We start from the raw sequence: 21,070 nt of genomic DNA on the forward strand, positions 1-21,070 counted from the left end.
GTTTTGGTACATTATAGGAATTTTTTCCCTCCTATTAACTCATGGGGTTTTTCAACAATATGCTTTGTAATAACAAATAATCTGTACATAATTTTTTCATATACTATTTGAGATGAAATTTTGCTCTATTTCTTAATAAAATAGCATTAGATAATCACTCTTTAGTAAAATTTTTCTATACACAACTAGCTCTTCTTAGTTAATTATATTAGTCTTCATATTTCTGAATGTATTTAAGAAACATTCCCAGAATATCATTTTCTCTAACATATATTTCCTCTAAGGTACCATTGAATTATAACTCCTGTTTGTGCATTATCCTTGATATTCATAGTGGTAGAGATCTCAATCTCTATATAAACCTCATGTTAAATAATCTAATTATTTTAATTTTGAGAATTCTTAAAAAAAATAGCTTTCTAGTTTACCATATTGATTTCATTTTGTAAATTTTTAGAGGAACTGGAAACTTGAATTATTAGATTGAGAAGGCCAAACAGGTAAATTTAATATTTTCCTAAATCAGTTAATTATGAATTGTGAAAACATTGTTTACTTCACTTATACTGTAAGTGTACTTTGTATTTCCCAAACACTATCACTTTTAAAGCCCTGCTTCAATTTCCTTAATAGTTAATAACATTTTCTGTAAGATTTCTCCAGTATTATGTGGTAACTACTAGCATTTAGTTTGTCTGATTTTATTATAGGTAGTTATATGCCACTTCCAAAACTTTGAATTGCTATAGAGTAGAAACAAAATAATTTGTTCCCCTTTGACATAGTTGAGTTATCATAGATGCTTTAAAAATAAAACAATTTTGCTTATCATTTACCTTTTTAAATATATAAAGTTATATCCACAATATTACATTGATTATTTTAAAATGTCCATGGGTAATAACTTTGAAAGTAAATTTGTAAGTCTAGTAGAATAAAAAAATTATTTGTAGGCCTTCTTAAATATGTGCATAAGATACTCAACAGAATTTTTATTATTTTTTTCATCTTTTTAATCATCCATATGCTCACCCAACAATCATCATTTTGTTTAGTAGCAGTATTATTATTACTATTTTTATTTATTTTTTTAAATAAACATATAATGTATTTTTATCCCCAGAGGTACAAGTCTGTGAATTGTCAGGTTTACACACTTCACAGCACTCACCATAGCACATCCCTCCTCAATGTCCATGACCTAAACTCCCTCTCCCAAACCCCCTCCTCCTAGCAACCCTCAGTTTGTTTTGTGAGATTAAGAGTGACTTATAGTTTGTCTCCCTCCTGATCCCATCTTATTTCATTTATTCTTCTCATATCCCCCTAACCCCCCATGTTGCATCTCCACTTCCTCATATCAGGGAGATCATATGATAGTTGTCTTTCTCCAATTGACTTATTTCACTAAGTATGATACCCTCTAGTTCCATCCATGTCATCACAAATGGCAAGATTTCATTTCTTTTGATGGCTGCATAGTATTCCATTGTGTATATATACCACCTCTTCTTGATCCCTTCATCTGTTGATGGACATCTAGGTTCTTTCCATAGTTTGGCTATTGTAGACATTGCTGCTATAAACACTCGGGTGCACGTGCCCCTTTGGATCACTACGTTTGTGTCTTTGGGATAAATACCCAGTAATGCAATTGCTGGGTCATAGGGTAGTTCTATTTTCAACTTTTTGAGGAACCTCCATGCTGTTTTCCAGAGTGGTTGCACCAGCTTGTATTCTCACCAACAGTGTAGGAGGGTTCCCCTTTCTTGTCCTCACCAGCATCTGTCATTTCCTGACTTTTTGATTTTAGCCATTCTGACTGGTGTGAGGCGATATCTCCTTGTGGTTTGGATTTGTATTTCCCTGATGCCGAGTGATGTGGAGCATTTTTCATGTGTCTGTTGGCCATCTGGATGTCTTCTTTGCAGAAATGTCTGTTCATGTCCTCTGCCCATTTCTTGATTGGATTATTTGTTCTTTGGGTGTTGAGTTTGCTGAGTTCCTTATAGATTTTGGACATTAGCCCTTTATCTGATAGGTCATTTGCAAATATCTTCTCTCATTCTGTCAGTTGTCTTTTGGTTTTGTTAACTGTTTCCTTTGCTGTGCAAAAGACTTTGATCTTGATGAAATCCCAATAGTTCATTTTGGCCCTTGCTTCCCTTGCCTTTGCCGTTGTTCCTAGGAAGATGTTGCTGCGGCTGAGGTCAGAGAGGTTGCTGCCTGCGTTCTCCTCAAGAATTTTGACGGATTCCTTTCTCACATTGAGGTCCTTCATCCCTTTTGAGTCTATTTTCGTGTGTGGTGTAAGGAAGTGGTCCAATTTCATTTTTCTGCATGTGGCTGTCCAATTTTCCCAGCACCATTTATTGAAGAGGCTGTCTTTTTTCCATTGGACATTCTTTCCTGCTTTGTCAAAGATAAGTTGAACACAGAGGTGAGGGTCTATTTCTGGGTTCTCTATTCTGTTCCATTGATCCATGTGTCTGTGTTTGTGCCAGTACCATGCTGTCTTGATGATGACAGCTTTGCAATAGAGCTTGAAGTCCGGAATTGTGAGGCTACCAACTTTGGCTTTATTTTTAACTATTCCTTTGGCTATTCAAGGTCTTTTCTGGTTCCATATAAATGTTAGGATTCTTTGTTCCATTTCTTTGAAAAAAAAATGGATGGTATTTTGATTGGGATTGCATTAAATGTGTAGATTGCTTTAGGTAGCATAGACATTTTCACAATATTTGTTCTTCCAATCCAGGAGCATGGAACATTTTTCCATTTCTTTGTGTCTTCCTCAGTTTCTTTCCTGAGTACTTTATAGTTTTCTGAGTATAGATTCTTAGCTTCTTTGGTTAGGTTTATTCCTAGGTATCTTATAGTTTTGTGTGCAATTGTAAATGGGATTGACTCCTTAATTTCTCTTTCTTCTGTCTTGTTGGTGGTGTACAGAAATGCAACTGATTTCTGTGCATTGATTTTATATCCTGACACTCTACTAAATTCCTGTAGAAGGTCTAGCAGTTTTGGAGTGGAGTCTTTTGGATTTTCCACATATAGTATCATATCATCTGTGAAGAGTGATAGTTTGACTTCTTCTTTACCGATTTGGATGCCTTTAATTTCTTTTTGTGGTCTGATTGCTGAGGCTAGGACTTCTAGTACTATGTTGAATAGCAGTGGTGATAATGGACATCCTACCGTGTTCCTGAACTTAGCGGAAAAGTTTTCAGTTTTTTTCCATTGAGAATGATGCGGTGGGTTTTTCATAGATGGCTTTGATAATATTGAGGTATGTGCCCTCTATCCCTACACTTTGAAGAGTTTTGATCAGGAAGGGATGCTGCACTTTGTCAAATGCTTTTTCAGCATCTATTGAGAGTATCATATGGTTCTTGTTCTTTCTTTTATTAATGTATTGTATCATATTGATTGATTTGCAGATGTTGTGCCCAACTTGCAGCCCTGGAATAAATCCCACTTGGTTGTGGTGAATAATCCTTTTCATGTACTGTTGAATACTATTGGCTAGTATTTTGGTGAGAATTTTCACATCTGTATTCATCAAGGATGTTGGTCTGTAGTTCTCTTTTTTGATGGGATCCTTGTCTGGTTTTGGGATCAAGGTGATGCTTGCCTCATAAAATGAGTTTGGAAGTTTTCCTTCCATTTCTATTTTTTGGAACGGTTTCAGGAGAATAGGAATTAGTTCTTCTTTAAATGTTTGGTAGAATTCCCTGGGAAGCTGTCTGGCCCTGGGCTTTTGTTTGTTTGGAGATTTTTGATGACTGTTTCAATCTCCTTACTGGTTATGGGTCTGTTCAGGTTTTCTATTTCTTCCCGGTTCAGTTGTGGTAGTTTATATGTCTCTAGGAATGCATCCATTTCTTCCAGATTGTCAAATTTGTTGGCATAGAGTTACTCATAGTATGTTCTTATAATTGTTTGTATTTCTTTGGTGTTAGTTGTGATCTCTCCTCTTTCTTTCATGATTTTATTTATTTGGGTCATTTCTATTTTCTTTTTGATGAGTCTGGCAAGGGGTTTATCAATCTTAGTAATTCTTTCAAAGAACCAGCTCCTAGTTTCATTGATTTGTTATACTGTTTTTTTGGTTTCTATTTCATTGATTTCTGCTCTGATCTTTATGATTTCTCTTCTCCTGCTGGGTTTAGGCTTTCTTTCTTGTTCTTTCTCCAGCTCCTTTAGGTGTAGGGTTAGGTTGTGTATTTGAGAACTTTCTTGTTTCTTGAGAAAGGCTTGTGCCACTATGTAATTTCCTCTCAGGACTGCCTTTGCTGTTTCCCACAGATTTTGAACCGTTGTGTTTTCATTATCATCTGTTTCCATGAGTTGACCCATTCATTCTTTAGAAGGATGCTGTTTAGTCTCCATGTATTTGGGTTCTTTCCAAATTTCCTCTTGTGATTGAGTTCTAGCTTCAGAGCCTTGTGGTCTGAAAATATGCAGGGAATGACCCTAATCTTTTGATACCAGTTGAGGCCTGATTTGTGACCCAGGATGTGATCTATTCTGGAGAATGTTCCATGTGCAGTAGAGAAGAATGTGTATTCTTTTGCTTTGGGATGAAATGTTCTGAATATATTTGTGATGTCCATCTGGTCCAGTGTGTCATTTAAGGCCTTTATTTCCTTGTTGATCTTTTGCTTGGATGATCTGTCCATTTCAGTGAGGGGAGTGTTAAAGTCCCCTACTATTATTGTATTATTATTGATGTGTTTCTTTGATTTTGTTATTAATTGGTTTATATAGTTGGCTGCTCCCACGTTAGGGGCATAGATATTTAAAATTGTTAGATCTTTCTTGTTGGACAGACCCTTTGAGTATGATATAGTGTCCTTGCTCATCTCTTATTATAGTCTTTGGCTTAAAATCTAATTGATCTGATATAAGGATTGCCACCCCAGCTTTCTTATGATGTCCATTAGCATGGTAAATTGTTTTCTACCCCCTCACTTTAAATCTGGAGGTGTCCTCGCGTCTAAAATGAGTTTCTTGTAGGCAACATACTGATGGGTTTTGTTTTTTCATCCATTCTGATACCCTGTGTCTTTTGATTGGTGCATTTCGCCCATTAACAGGGTAACTATTGAGAGATATGAATTTAGTGCCATTGTATTGCCTGTAAGGTGACTGTTACTGTATATTGTATCTGTTCCTTTCTGATCTACTACTTTTAGGGTCTCTCTTTGCTTAGAGGACCCCTTTCAATATTTCCTGTAGAACTGTTTTGGTGTTTGCAAATTCTTTCAGTTTTTGTTTTTCCTGGAAGCTTTTTATCTCTCCTTCTATTTTCAGTGATAGCCTAGCTGGATCTAGTATTCTTGGTTGCATGCTTTTCTCATTTAGTTCTCTGAAGATATCATGCCAGTTCTTTCTGGCCTGCCAGGTCTCTGTGGATAAGTCTGCTGCCTATCTAATATTTTTACGATTGTATGTTACAGACTTCTTTTCCCGGGCTGCTTTCAGGATTTTCTCTTTGTCACTAAGACTTGTAAATTTTACTATTAGGTGATGGGGTGTGGACCTATTCTTGTTGATTTTGAGGGGGGTTCTCTGCACCTCCTGGATTTTGATGCTTATTCCCTTTGCCATATTAGGGAAATTCTCTCCAATAATTCTCTCCAATATACCTTCTGCTCCCCTCTCTCTTTCTTCTTCTTTTGGAATCCCAATTATTCTAATGTTGTTTCATCTTATGGTGTCACTTATCTCTCGAATTCTCCCCTCGTGGTGCAGTAGCTGTTTGTCCCTCTCTTGCTCATCTTCTTTATTCTCTTTTATTTGGTCTTCTATATCACTAATACTTTCTTCTGCCTCATTTATCCTAGCAGTAAGAGCCTCCATTTTTTATTGCACCTCATTAATAGCTTTTTTGATTTCAACTTGTTTAGATTTTAGTTCTTTTATTTCTCCATAAAGGGCTTTTATCTCTCCAGAGAGGGTTTCTCTAATATCTTCCATGACTTTTTTGAGCCTGGCTAGAACCTTGAGAATCATCATTCTGAACTCTAGATCTGACATATTACCAATGTCTGTATTGACTAGGTCCCTAGCCTTCAGTAGTGCCTTTTGTTCTTTTTTTTGTGGTGAGTTTTTCCGCCTTGTCATTTTGTCCATATAAGAGTATATGAAGGAACAAATAAAATACTAAAAGGGTGGCAAAGACCCCAGGAAAATGCGCTTTAACCAAATCAGAATAGATCCCAAATCGTGGGAGGGGAGAAAGGGGATAAAAAGAAGTTCAGAAAAAAAAAATTAAAAAAAGAAAACAAATACAGAAAGAATATAAAAAAGAAAAAAATATGTATATATATATTAGATTAACTAGTTTAAAAACGTTAAAAACGAAAAGGGTAAATGTTGAAAAAAATTTAGCAGAATAAAAAAATGAAATAAAATAAAAATAAATTAACCACAAGACTAAAGAATCATGGGGAGAAAGCCATGAGTTCTGTGCTTTACTTTCTCCTCCTCTGGAATTCCGATGCTCTCCTTGGTAGGTGAAGTTGGTCTTGGCTGGATTTCTTGTTGTTCTTCTGGGGGAGGGACCTGTTGTAGTGATTCTCAAGTGTCTTTGCCCAAGGCGGAATTGCACTGCCCTTACCAGAGGCTGTGCTAAGTAATCCGCTCGGGTTCGCTTTTGGGAGCTTTTGTCCCCTGAATGCTTTCCGTAGAGTTCTGGAGGACGGAAATGAAAATGGCAGCCTCTCAGTCTCTGACCTGGAGGAGCCGAGAGCTCATTGCCCCACTCAGTGCACCCTCAGAGAAAAGAGCCCAATCACTCCCATCTCCCTGGCCTCTGGCCGTGCTCCTAACTCACCCAGTCTGTGACCGGTTCAAGGTAACCCCGAGCTGAGAGCTCATTCCTCAGCTCTGTCTCTGTAGCCGGCTTCCCTGCTCTAATACCTGCAAGCTCTGTGAAACTCAGACACCCCCGATTCTTGTGTGGCCCTGTGGGACCTGGGGCCATGCTGACCCCAGGTGGGCTTCACCCCGGTTTAGCCTCTGGAGTGATATCCCTCAGGGAGCAGACATTTAAAAGTCCTGATTTAGTGCTCCATTGCTCTGCCGCTTGCCGGGAGCCGGCCCCTTCCCCCGCGGTCTGTCTTCCTGTCGCTATGGATTCACTTCTCTATCAGTCCTACCTTTCAGAAAGTGGTCGATTTTCTGTTTCTAGAATTGCTATTCTTTTTCTCTTCGATCTTCCGTTGGATTTGTAAGTGTTTGTAATGGTTTGATAAGCTATCTAGCTGATCTCCTGCTACCTGATGTAATCTCAGCCTGCTACTTCTCTGCCATCTTGACTCCTCCCCCCATTATTTGTTTTTTAAGTTTTATTTATTTATTGAGAGAGAGAGCGAAAGAAAGTGAGCGCAAGTGGGAAGGACATAAGGAGAGGGAAAGAAACTCTAAGCTGACTCCCTCTGAGCACAGAGCCCACCCTGGGGCTTGAGGACCCTGAGATCACAACCCAAGCTGAAACCAAGATTGGGTCACTCAATTGACTGCACCACAGAGGCACCCTAGAAACAGGTATTGTAATTTCACCAATAAAAAATATGACTACGAAAAGATATACAGCCTGGATGGCACAGTGGGTTAAGTCTCTGCCTTTGGCTCAGGTCGTGATCTCAGGATCCTGGGATCGAGCCCCGCATCAGGCTCTTTGCTCAGCAGGGAACCTGTTTTCCCCTCTCTTTCTGCCTACCTCTCTGCCCACTTGTGATCTCTCTCTCTCTGTCAAATAAATAAAATCTTTAAAAGAAAAAAAAAAGATATACAGATAACTTCAAACATAATTCCATGAATAGTATCTAATTTGTTTACCTGCCTTTTTAAGCAGGGAATATATGATCATATTCCCACTATAGTTAGGAAAGTCTTGTATAATTTAATGTCATGTAAATTACGCCATATGCTGTACTAAAATCACATAGTTATATATTAATAATATACATATCTGTATAATATAATAATAAAGGTATGGAGAATATAATGCACAACATTAAACTCTCTAAAGTGCAAATCATAGGTTTTTAATTAAATATACTATTTATTAAATTTAATCATCTGTTTAATATCTAGAAAAATACAGCTTAAAAATGGGCAAGTGACTTGAATAGACATTTGTCCAAAGAAGTTAAACATGTTTCCATCAAGCACACGAGAAGATGCTGAACATCATTAATCATGAAGTAATTGCAAATCAAAACCATGAGATACCACTTCACTACACTAGAATGGCAGTAATGAAAAAAAAAAAAGGGAAATGTGGGTTAGCAATGATGTGGAGAAATTAAAACCCTTGGACATTGCTGATGATAATGTAAAAAGGTTCAGCTGCTGTGGAGAATAGCTTGGCAAGTCCTCAAAAAATTAAATGTCGAATTATCATATTACCTAGCAATTCTAATCCCAGATATATATATCCAAACTTATTAAAAACAGAGATTCAAACAGATACTTGTACACCAGAGGTCATAGTACATTACTCACAATAGCCAAAATGTAGAAATAGCCCAAATGTTCATTAACAGATTAGAACTAATGCATGTTACCATTCAGATGAACCATTAAAACATAATGCTAATACAAGTTTTAGCAGTTTTGGAGTGGAGTCTTTTGGGTTTTCCACATATAGTATCATATCATCTGCGAAAAGTGATAGTTTGACTTCTTCTTTACCAATTTGGATGCCTTTAATTTCTTTTTGTTGTCTGATTGCTGAGGCTAGGACTTCTAGTACTATGTTGAATAGCAGTGGTGATAATGGACATCCCTGCCATGTTTCTGACCTTAACGGAAAAGCTTTCAGTTTTTCTCCATTGAGAATGATATTTGCGGTGGGTTTTTCATAGATGGCTTTGATAATATTGAGGTATGTGCCCTCTATCCCTACACTTTGAAGAGTTTTGATCAGGAAGGGATGCTGTACTTTGTCAAATGCTTTTTCCAAAAGGCTCCACTCCAAAACTGCTAGAACTTGTACAGGAATTCAGTAAAGTGTCAGGATATAAAATCAATGCACAGAAATCAGTTGCATTTCTGTACACCAACAACAAGACTGAAGAAAGAGAAATTAAGGAGTCAATCCCATTTACGATTGTACCCAAAACTATAAGATACCTAGGAATAAACCTAACCAAAGAGACTAAGAATCTATACACAGAAAATTATAAAGTACTCATGAAAGAAATTGAGGAAGACACAAAAAAATGGAAAAATATTCCATGCTCCTGGATTGGAAGAATAAATATTGTGAAAATGTCTATGCTACCTAAAGGAATCTACACATTTAATGCAATCCCTATCAAAATACCATCCATTTTTTTTCAAAGAAATGGAACAAATAATTCTCAAATTTATATGGAACCAGAAAAGACCTCGAATAGCCAAAGGAATATTGAAAAAGAAAGCCAAAGTTGGTGGCATCAAAATTCCGGACTTCAAGCTCTATTACAAAGCTGTCATCATCAAGACAGCATGGTACTGGCACAAAAACAGACACATAGATCAGTGGAACAGAATAGAGAGCCCAGAAATCGACCCTCAACTCTATGGTCAACTAATCTTCGACAAAGCAGGAAAGAATGTCCAGTGGAAAAAAGACAGCCTCTTCAATAAATGGTGCTGGGAAAATTGGACAGCCACATGCAGAAAAATGAAATTGGACCACTTCCTTACACCACACACGGAAATAGACTCAAAATGGATGAAGGACCTCAATGTGAGAAAGGAATCCATCAAAATCCTTGAGGAGAATGCAGGCAGCAACCTCTTCGACCTCAGCCGTAGCAACATCTTCCTAGGAACAATGGCAAAGGCAAGGGAAGCAAGGGCCAAAATGAACTATTGGGATTTCATCAAGATCAAAAGCTTTTGCACAGCAAAGGAAACAGTTAACAAAACCAAAAGACAACTGACAGAATGGGAGAAGATATTTGCAAACGACATATCAGATAAAGGGCTAGTATCCAAAATCTATAAGGAACTTAGCAAACTCAACACCCAAAGAACAAACAATCCAATCAAGAAATGGGCAGAGGACATGAACAGACATTTCTGCAAAGAAGACATCCAGATGGCCAACAGACACATGAAAAAGTGCTCCACGTCACTCGGCATCAGGGAAATACAAATCAAAACCACAATGAGATATCACCTCACACCAGTCAGAATGGCTAAAATTAACAAGTCAGGAAATGACAGATGCTGGCGAGGATGCGGAGAAAGGGAACCCTCCTCCACTGTTGGTGGGAATGCAAGCTGGTACAACCATTCTGGAAAACAGCATGGAGGTTCCTCAAAATGTTGAAAATAGAACTACCTTATGACCCAGCAATTGGACTACTGGGTATTTACCCTAAAGATACAAACATAGTGATCCGAAGGGACACGTGTACCCGAATGTTTATAGCAACAATGTCTACAATTGCCAAACTATGGAGAGAACCTAGATGTCCATCAACAGATGAATGGATAAAGAAGAAGTGGTATATATACACAATGGAATACTATGCAGCCATCAAAAGAAATGAAATCTTGCCATTTGCGACGACGTGGATGGAACTAGAGCGTATCATGCTTAGTGAAATAAGTCAATCGGAGAAAGACAACTATCATATGATCTCCCTGATATGAGGACATGGAGAAGCAACATGGGGGGGTAGGGGGATAGGAGAAGAATAAATGAAACAAGATGGGATTGGGAGGGAGACAAACCATAAATGACTCTTAATCTCACAAAACAAACTGGGGGTTGCTGGGGGGAGGTGGGATTGGGAGAGGGGGAGGGGGCTATGGACATTGGGGAGGGGAGGCGAACCATAAGAGACTATGGACTCTGAAAAACAACCTGAGGGTTTTGAAGGGTCAGGGGTGGGAGGTTGGGGCAACCTGAGGGTTTTGAAGGGTCAGGGGTGGAGGTTGGGGGAACAGGTGGTGGGTAATGGGGAGGGCACGTTTTGCATGGAGCACTGGGTGTTGTGCAAAAACAATGAATACTGTTACGCTGAAAAAATAAATAAAATGGAAAAAAAAAAAGCACAGGAAAAAAAAAACAAAAAAAAAAAAACATAATGCTAATAGAAATAAGCCAGACATAAAAGGTCATATATTATGTGATTTCATTAATATGAAATTTCCCAAATAGGAAAATCTGTAGATACAGAAAACAAATAGGTGGTTGTCTGGGCCTGGGGGAAGGGAATGGTTAGTAACTGCTTAATGGATATTTAGTTTTCTTTTGAAAATATTTTGGAATTAGGTAGGATCGTGGTTGCACAACATAATGCATATGCTAATTGCCTCTGAATAATTTAAAATTATTAATTTTATTTCTGTAAATTCTGTCTTAATCAAAATATAGTAATAATTAAATACTATGATGTAGACTTAATGAAAAATTAAGTAAGGTAGTTATATGACAAAATTATGCTAAGGTCCCATGAGTAACTGTGTTTGATTTTTTAAAATTTATATATACATATTTTAATTTAAAAAGTTATATTTTCTTTTCATACTTATTTTCATATCGTAAATATAAAACCAAAAATTTAATGTGCCCATAAATTCAAAAATTAAGATCAGTGCACAAAGATGGCTTTACAATAAAGAAAGCTAGCTACAGTGTAGACTTTCTCAAGGGTCCACAAATTCCTCCTAAGCCCCTAAGACATAAATGCTGTTAGTCTCTCCAGCCAATAAGACTTCAAATTAATTATTTTTTTTTTTTTCAAATTAATTCTTGATAGAAATTCTCTTTAACAAATGATCCTGGAGCTAGAAGATAACAACTTTCCAGGGCAATAGTATCAGACTTCCTGTTAATGGTTTCTTAACCTTCCTTGAGAGCCAGTCGGCCCGGTCACACAGTGCCCTAAGCAAGCCTTCCATAGGTGGCTGGTGCATAGTATTGAAGTCAAACCTGTATAGCAAAGCAGAGCCTGCTTTTACCTTTTTGTCTTTCTTCAAGAAAACAATAGAGTATTATAGCAGTCAGTATTGAGGCAAGAATAATCATGAGGCTGGTTCCAATTCTCACCCCAGCCTTAACAGTAACAATTTTATTTTTGGGTGGTGGCTAAAATAATGTTACAGATCATATCTGAATTCTTCTGTACTTTGTACCATAATGTCACGAGAAAGTCAAACGGGTTTGTGATTCCAGTAATATCAAGTGAAAGATTATTGTAGAGATTCATTCATCTAATGGTGTGTTTGTGGAGTGGCAGTCAGGATTCCTCTATCCTTCTAAGCAATATTGCGTATGTAAGGATAAAATGAATTTTCCTTTTTAGAGTACCATCCTCTTCAGTTAATAATTGCCCTCTTTTTGATTTATCATATGTACCTCAGTAAGGCTACAAAAAAGTATATAAAATTCTCATATTGCTCTATGTTCTAACTGTTCTGCTTGAACTAATTAATGTAAATAAGTTTAATATATGATTGTCCTTTAAGACATATGAAAAGTGGCAGTGCAGGAATATACTATATACCTGGAAGTGTTAGGCAGTTAGGCATAATCAAGGAGGGGTAAATCAGGTGTTGGCCACATCTTCGGAGCCACCCTGTAGGATTAACAGCCACACCTTCAGAGCCACCTCTAAGGGCTAAGAGAACAGGAGAGGCTGCCCACAGAGCTGGCCACAAGGGGACTTCTGAGAGCTGAGCCTGCGCACAAAAGGTGCAATTTGCTTTTAGGTTACATTAAAGTTACAACAAAGCCCAGTAAAAGTCCATAAAAATGCACTATATAAATAAAATTACAGCAGAATGAATCATGGGTAGGCAAATGCACAGAAACCAAAATGTTACATAACCACTAGCTGTCAATAAAAAAAGACCAATCAAAACCAAAGTATGTAGGCAGAAAGCAAGCTTAAAAGGACCTTAAAAGGAACTTCTCAGTTCTATTGCCTCCTTGCTCTGGCGATGGCCCAGTGTCACTCTTCAGTGTGTACTACACTTACGTACTTAGTAAATTGTGTCTCCCCATTCTGGTTTTGGGTTTCCAGTTCTTTGGTGTATCTGAGACAAGAACCAAGCGACCCAGTAGCAGAATAGGAGAGGAAACAGATGAGAAAACATAAGCAGCAAACAAAGCAAAACAAAAGATTTAGGGGTGGAAATTTATCAAAGATAAAAGTCAGTTTTTTTCCTTTACATTGAAACACTTACGTGTTATTAGTATTTTAAATACAATATATAGGGGCACCTGGGTGGCTCAGTGGATTAAGCCGCTGTCTTCGGCTCAGGTCATGATCTCAGGGTCCTGGGATCGAGCCCCGCATCGGGCTCTCTGCTCTGTGGGGAGCCTGCTTCCTCCTCTCTCTCTCTGCCTGCCTCTCTGCCTGCTTGAAATCTCTATCTGTCAAATATATAAATAAAATCTTTAAAAAAAAAATAAAAAAAAAATAAATGCAATATATAATGCCCTGGACTTCTGACAAAACTAGAAATACATCATTTTCCACAAATTCTGAGTTCTTCAACTACCTCACTCTTTTACACTCTTAAAAATTCTCTAATCCAGTCTATCTATAGTTTTCTGAATACTGCGTAGTACAGTGAATATTTCCATTGTTGTCTTAATTTTCTTTGTAGCCTTTAAGGTACTTTTAGATGTGATGGTGCTTCTTTTATTGCTATATTTGGTCTTTATTTCTAGGGACATTTTCTAGGTTTCTATTTATGTAAGGTTCTCTCTTGCAAACTCAAAGTCTTAACCTTTTTGTTGATACAAGCTTTATACTTTTTGTGGTAAATGCATTCCTAAGGATTTTATAGTTTTTCATTGTTGTTACAAATGGATGTTTTATTTTACAACAACTAATCAGATATGCATGTACATATATACATAGAGAGAGGTAGGGACAGAGACAGAAAGAAGGCAAGCTTTCTAATTATTAATACTATTACTGAAGTATAACGTACAGTGTTATATTAATTTCAGGTGTACTTTTTTTATTGAAATAAGATTTCTGATTCTTGTATCCAGTTAGTTTCCTTCTTTTCTTTCTTTCTTTCTTTTTAAGATTTTATTTATTTATTTGACAGAGAGAGAAAAAGAGCACAAGAAGGGGGAACAGCAGATAGAAGGAGAGGGAGAAGCAGACTCCCCACCCAACAGGGAGCCTGACAGGAAGCTTAATCCCAGGACCCTGGGATCATGACCTGAGCCGAAGGCAGACACTTAACCGAGTCACCCAGGCACCACTCCAGTTAGTTTTCTAATTGATTTTTCCTAGTTCTTTTAATTCAAATATATATATATATATATATATATATATATATTACTTTCTGACACCTCAACCCCCTCAGTTGTTCAGCAAACAATTTTCCTCTGTTGTTTTTTATCCTCTGTCTTTTCTTTTATTACCTTCAGAAATACTTTTTAAAATTTATTATCTTTTTAAAAAAATTATGATCTCTTAAGGCTATCTTCCAGAACCCTAATTTTGCATTACTTAATATTTTTTATAAAAAGATGTATGTGGGGTGCCTGGGTGGCTCAGTCTGTTGGGCATCTGCCTTTGGCTCAGCATGGGATTGGGGGAGGGATCGAGTCCCACATCAGGCTCCCTACTCAGTGGGGAGCCTGCTTCTTCTTCTCCCTCTGCATGCCACTCTGCTTGATTGCTCTGCCGTTCTCTCTCTCTCTGATAAATAAATAAATAAAATCTTAAAAAAAGTAAAGATATATGTAGCCAAGCATTTGAGATAAAAGATGGAATCTGAATTGCTCTCAATTTTGCCATTTATAAGCTGAAGTATCTTAGATGAAGCACTAAAATTCAGTGAATGTATTTCTTCCTTAAAGGAAATAAAATAGGGATGCCTGGGTGGTTCAGTTGGTTAAGCATTTCACTGTTCGTTTTGGTACAAGTCATGGTCTCTGGGTCCTGGGATCCAGCTCCACAGTGCTCTCCTCACTCAGCAGGGAGTCTACTTCTCTCGTTCTGCACCCCCTTACACACTGGCTAATGCACACACTTTCTCTCTTTTCCTCTCAAGTAAATGACCTCTAACAAAATTAAAATATTAACATATACACACGTACACAGATGCCTGTGAAAGTTGAAAGAAATACAGTTATCAATGAATTTGAAGTATTGTTTAACCAAAACTGTGAATATCAACACATTTAGCTTTAAGATTTACCTAGTATCGAAGGCCTAATAATGAAACCTATGAAGTATTACCTCAGTATAATTTATATGCTATGTTGGAATTGAAATTCATGATAGCAATCAATGTGGAAAAAGTTATTATTCCCATTTTTTATTCTGAAGTTATAATTTACCCGTTGCAACTGTTGCAGTGAAGAGTTTTATCTTTTGCTTCTTTTAAATTATGAGAGGCCCATATACAAATTAACTCTATGAAGAATCAGTAGTTTGAAAATTACATGGCTTAACAATTTATTTTTATTTTTAATAACAATATTTGAATCTCAAGTATATTTTCCAAAATATATATTTTACTTCCTCGGGGTAATGATGGAGAAAGTGCTGGGGATATTTCCTTCTGAAGAATGGTGAGAGATTGGGGGTTGGCCGGCATTTTCAAACAGCAGAAGCCACTGTTACCTGGGTGGTAACAGGGTAACTCAGGGGTGTTAGATGCAACATGTTCTGCAGTCAATCTCCCTCTCACCACAGGAATGTAGTACCCTATAAAGAGATCATATTTGAAATCTGAAAAAAAGTACAAAATATTTATAGAAAAATGTAGAATCGTGCGAACAAGAGAAATGATAGTGATAGGAGGTTTAAATAGTCTTGACATGACAGATATTTTCTGTAAAGCCTGATGTATTGGGTAAATGTTAAAAATGATAATAAGGAGGGGCACCTGGGTGGCTCAGTGGGTTAAAGCCTCTGCCTTCAGCTCAGGTCATGATCCCAGGGTCCTGGGATCGAGCCCCGCATCGGGCTCTCTGCTCAGCGAGCAGCCTGCTTTCCTCTCTCTCTGCCTGCCTCTCTGCCTACTTGTGATCTCGCTCTGTCGAATAAACATTTAAAAAAAAATGATAATAAGGAAAGTGACAGAATCTGCATTGAGAAATCCTGGCTAGAGGGCAAGTGATGTAAAAATAAAATTTGAGGAAAATGTGGAACATACTGTTTGATCTTATAAAGATGAGATAAAGAATCAAACCACTGTTTCACATTCCTGGTCAGGAAGCTTCGTATCTTGTTTCACTCCTCACCTTTTTGGCTCCCTCTAAATCTGTGTTTCTGGGAGGTTAGTGGATGAAGGTAACTGTGAGATACTGTAGAGGAACTAAAACATTTGAAAATGATGCTAAGAAAATGGACCTTACACTAGGGTTCATATTTAAAGAAGATGCAATCCTGTTGATTTGGAAATGAGACACAGAAACATCACAGAAGCATGACTATTCTGAGGCTTTTCCTCAGAATAGTAGCTTACTTTTTTTTTTAGAATAGTAGCTTACTTTTAGCACAAAATTTGGTAAGCATCATGGCAGCTCCTATTGGGCTGGGTTTCTGGCTTGGTACACTCAGCCATTCTTCTCTCTCAGATTCTTGAATTTGAAGTTCAAATTCAGCCACTTTTCCAGAACCAGTTAAAGTTCTATCTGCTTAAAATCTTTTCTTAAATACCTTAGTATATATTGCTTTTTCCTCAAAGGGCTTAAAACAGTTATTATTGTATCACTAGAAGTAATTTATTTCTGACTGACTTATATGACTTACATACAAATGACTTATTATCATCATTCATGAATGACATGAATTTATCATGAGTTTACAAGCCCACTTAAACATCCAGATTGCTATACCCAATTAAGGAGGGCACTTGTTGTGATAAGCACTGTGTATTCTATTTAAGTGATGAATCACTGAATTCTGCTCCTGAAACTAATATTACACTGTATGTTAACTAGTTGGAATTTAAATACAAACTTAAAAATGGGAAAAATAAGAATGCTATACCCACATTTTCTTACTAGCAGAGCAAAGTTCCAGAAACCAGTCTCTGTTGCTCCTGTAGTACTGAGCTGGAACTTTATATGTAAAATGACCTTTATATGTTGAATGAGTAAATTTAATAATTACTATTAAATACTAATACATGTAAGTACACATACCTTACATTTGTCACTTTTGGAATAAGATAGTTTGTCTCTTTGAATTATCAAGTAATAATATAAGCCTCTATATTTCTGATAATAACATATACTTTGCTTTAGTGTTTTTATTTCAGAATTTTTATTTGTTTCTTAATGTTTTCAAATAATATTTGGTCTATTTAGTTTAAATATATTTAATTAATCTTCCTGTTTATTCCTAAGTAACATTTTTAAAGAGAATATTCCATATAATAGAGAATAGTTAAACTTCTATTAAAGTAAACAATTAACTTTTGTTGTATAATTTGAATAATAGAAAAGTTGTAAGATTTGGAGGAAAAGAGAAATTATCCATATAATAGTTCATACCAACATTATAGATAATAATTTATACTTTTCATAATGATGAATTAAATGGTTTTCTGTTATACAACATATCCTGTTATAGAAACAGGCACTTATGGGTCCTGTTAAAAACCATACAAATTAAATATTCAAGATTAAAAATTGGTAGTCCTTGCATTCACAAATGCAAATAAAAGTTTTGCATGTTTTCTGAAGTTCAGTTGTTCACTGGTAATGTTATGTTTGTAAAAATATGATTTACAATATGTACTCTTAAGGAAAGGATCATTATGATGGACAGATTTACTCTTACTATATAATCCAAACCACTGATACTTTACTGGATTTTAGGGAAAAGTTTATGGTGGGTTGTATTTATTATAGAGGCTAAAGCAGGTTTATGAAAGCCTTAGAAACATGTTCTGTGTTGCTTACAGAGACAAGAGTGGATTGACAACAGCCTTAAAACTGTTCATTGAAGTGAGTTTAACACTGAATAGGTGTCTTTGAGACTATAAAGCTCTCGCTGGTTAGCTGTCCATAGAAGTATACACACTGGGTTGTTGATTGGTTAGAGATATTTAAAACCATTTCATATGTTTAAATCTTATTCTGATTATAGAAATGAAATAAATTGATTAGATAGGTTTAAAATCGGTTTTGAAGGTATTTGGTAAGATGGCTGTGAAACAATTACTCTTTGTCTAAGTGCGTGCAGACTTTTAAAATACTCTCAATCCCTAGCACAGGAGAGAGCAATAAATTTTATTCAGATTTTCACCAGTGTTGCTTTCTTCGTGAAGATGAAGTGTTCTGTCAAGTTTTCACTTCATGTGTTGGTCAACATGACTTTATCCTACTTTTTCTTTGATTCATTTGTTGAGTCATCTGTAAGGACAGTGCCTGCTCCTGAATTTGAACAATAAAACTTAAATAGGAAATAAGTCCTGACAACTCCAAGAGTCTATCTATGATAAGCTGATTGTTTTTATTTTGAGCTTAATGTTCTACCTCACATCTAGTGTTAACCCAGATTCAGCACAAAGTGCTGCCTACACTGCCAGCATTAATCTGTTCAAAACAAAATCTAAGGTTATTTATTTTAAAAAACAAGGAATTTAAGCTATTTCTTTATAACCCCAGGGCAAAGTTTCCTATGTATTATGTCAGAGGAAATGACGATATATTTTTGAGGGATACTCTAAGGTTATGCATTTTCTACAAATGGGACCACTGTCATCAGGTTTCTTATTCTATTTGCTATTAATTACCCTCCAAAGAAGGCTTGTATCCCTTTGAATTTCCTATCAGAAAACAGCCCTCTGAAAATGTTGCAGGAGTTATATTCCCACAGTGGTTGAATTAATATGTCTGCATAACAATTAGTCTTAGCTATGATTTGAAAATGAAGCAGCTGATCCCCATACACGACAAACAAACAAAACACAAAAACCCAGGAGGTGCATAAAAATGTAATAAATTTTAGTGGACTTTTAAGATATCTTCTCTAGATATTGCCACGGTACAATATCAATGATGTTACATCCCCCAAAATATCTGTGTTCTCCCTTTCTAGAGCAAGGATGTTTTCCCAGGTTTACATTGTTTACAAGGAGTATCATTATTTGGAACACTAATATAATGCCAGTTATAGTATTCTTTAATTTGTCTGTAGTGGCAATAAGTGTGAGAGTTAAATTATAGAGCTAGCATTTTAATGGTCCCTCATAAAATGTAAATTTAGGCAAGTTATTAGTGGTAATAAGGAGAACCTGATAGGATAAGTAATAAATGTATAACTTTAAACAAGAGGAAAAATAGGACTATAAACATAAAGAACAAAGTACTTAAAGAAGAATGTGGTAATCAGTGATTCCAAGCATTTAGAGTTAATTGTGTTCTGACAATTAAAGGGAGAAACTGTCTAATGCATGTTCATGTAGTCATATGCCTGTTCTGAAAACCTGATACTCCAGAACAATAAATATCTAAGAGGGTCCTAACTTCTGTAGTACATTTCTGTCCCCCTTCCTGGGTTTAAAAAAATTCTTAATCATAAACCCAATTTAATTTAATTCTACATTTGGGTTTAAATTTAAGATACATAGTTCAAAAACATTCTGGTAAAACACTAAAAATAATAAATGTTTTTAAAAATTAGTAAAATTTATTAAAAATTCACAAATTAAATAAAAGTGAAGAAAGTAAAAAAGAAATAATGGAGGAATTGGGTTCATGGGTGGCTCAGTTAGTTGAGCGCTGACTCTTGTTTTGCCTCAAGTTATGATGTCAGGGTTGTGAGATCAAGCTGCCCACCCCCGACTTTGGGCTCCTCACTCAACATGAAGTCCACTTGGGATTCTCTCCCTCTCTCTTTGCCTCTTCTCCTGCTTGCTCACTTGCCCTCTCATAAATAAGTAAATCTTCAAAAAAAAAAAAAATAATGGGATAACTACCACAATATTTTACTCTGAATACAAAACCAACAATGAAACTCAAATGAATTTATGAAAACTATGACTTTTTTGTGAATTTATGAATTCATCTGAAATACAGGGTCAAATTTTTTGAAATTAGATGTAATTTGTGCATGGAATATCTTTTTAATTCCTAAATAATTTGGGTTGGAGTAGACTTTCTTAATATAAATGGGGCCCTGAAAATTTGTCCTATGAGGAAAAGAAATGCTGTTTCCTTAGCAACAAAAATTATGTTCAGAAAACAGTTTAAGATATAATAGCTTTCTTTTATTTGCTGTCATGCCCATCAGAACTATAAGCTTGAAAAATTAAATTAGGGACCTTAATTAGAAGTTAGTTAGAACAAACTGAATTTTGTTATTCATAAAAAATAACTATAGAAAAATAACTATAGAAAAAGTAGCATACTTGTATGATGGAATTGCTGATGAGCTCTTTGATCGAGGGTTCATTATTCCTTTTGAAAAACATGATGAGCACATGTAGTAGTTTATGGCTATCCCATATAATATAAGGTTAAATTTTAAGGTAATATCTTAAAATTAAGGACTGGAAGAAGACTTTACTTCTAAGAATTAAATTTTGGTTTGTTTGGCTATTTCCTTCTAATCCATGGGTTAATTGTGTCAAGAAATTTCCAGCTATGTGGTCTTTGGCCAGATTTATACACTGATATTTGGATCAAATACACAAAGTATTCAGTTTTAAAGAATTTCAAGTAATATCTGGATTTATTATGAAGATAAAACCTAGCTAATTGTACTTAAATATCTCTTGAAAGTTTCTTTTTATGCTCTATGTGTTTATAAATGATACAAATGTGAAATTCTATCAATGCTTGTCAATAATGGTTCTTACCTTTCAGGTTATATATATTTTTAAAAGATTTTATTTATTTATTTATTTATGAGAGAGAGGGAAATCACAAGTTGGGAGAATGAGGCAGAGTCAGAAGGATAAGCAGATTCTCTGCTGAGCAGGGAGATTGATGTGAGACTAGATCCCACAACCCTGGGATCATGACCTGAGCTGAAGGCAGACATTTAACTGACTGAGCCACCCAGGTGCCCCTCTTAGTTTATATTTTATACATAATTAATCAGTACATTTATTCATTGCT

This window comes from Meles meles, chromosome 3 (genome assembly GCF_922984935.1).
Source record: "Meles meles chromosome 3, mMelMel3.1 paternal haplotype, whole genome shotgun sequence".
In the NCBI taxonomy this organism is placed as follows: Eukaryota; Metazoa; Chordata; class Mammalia; order Carnivora; family Mustelidae; genus Meles; species Meles meles.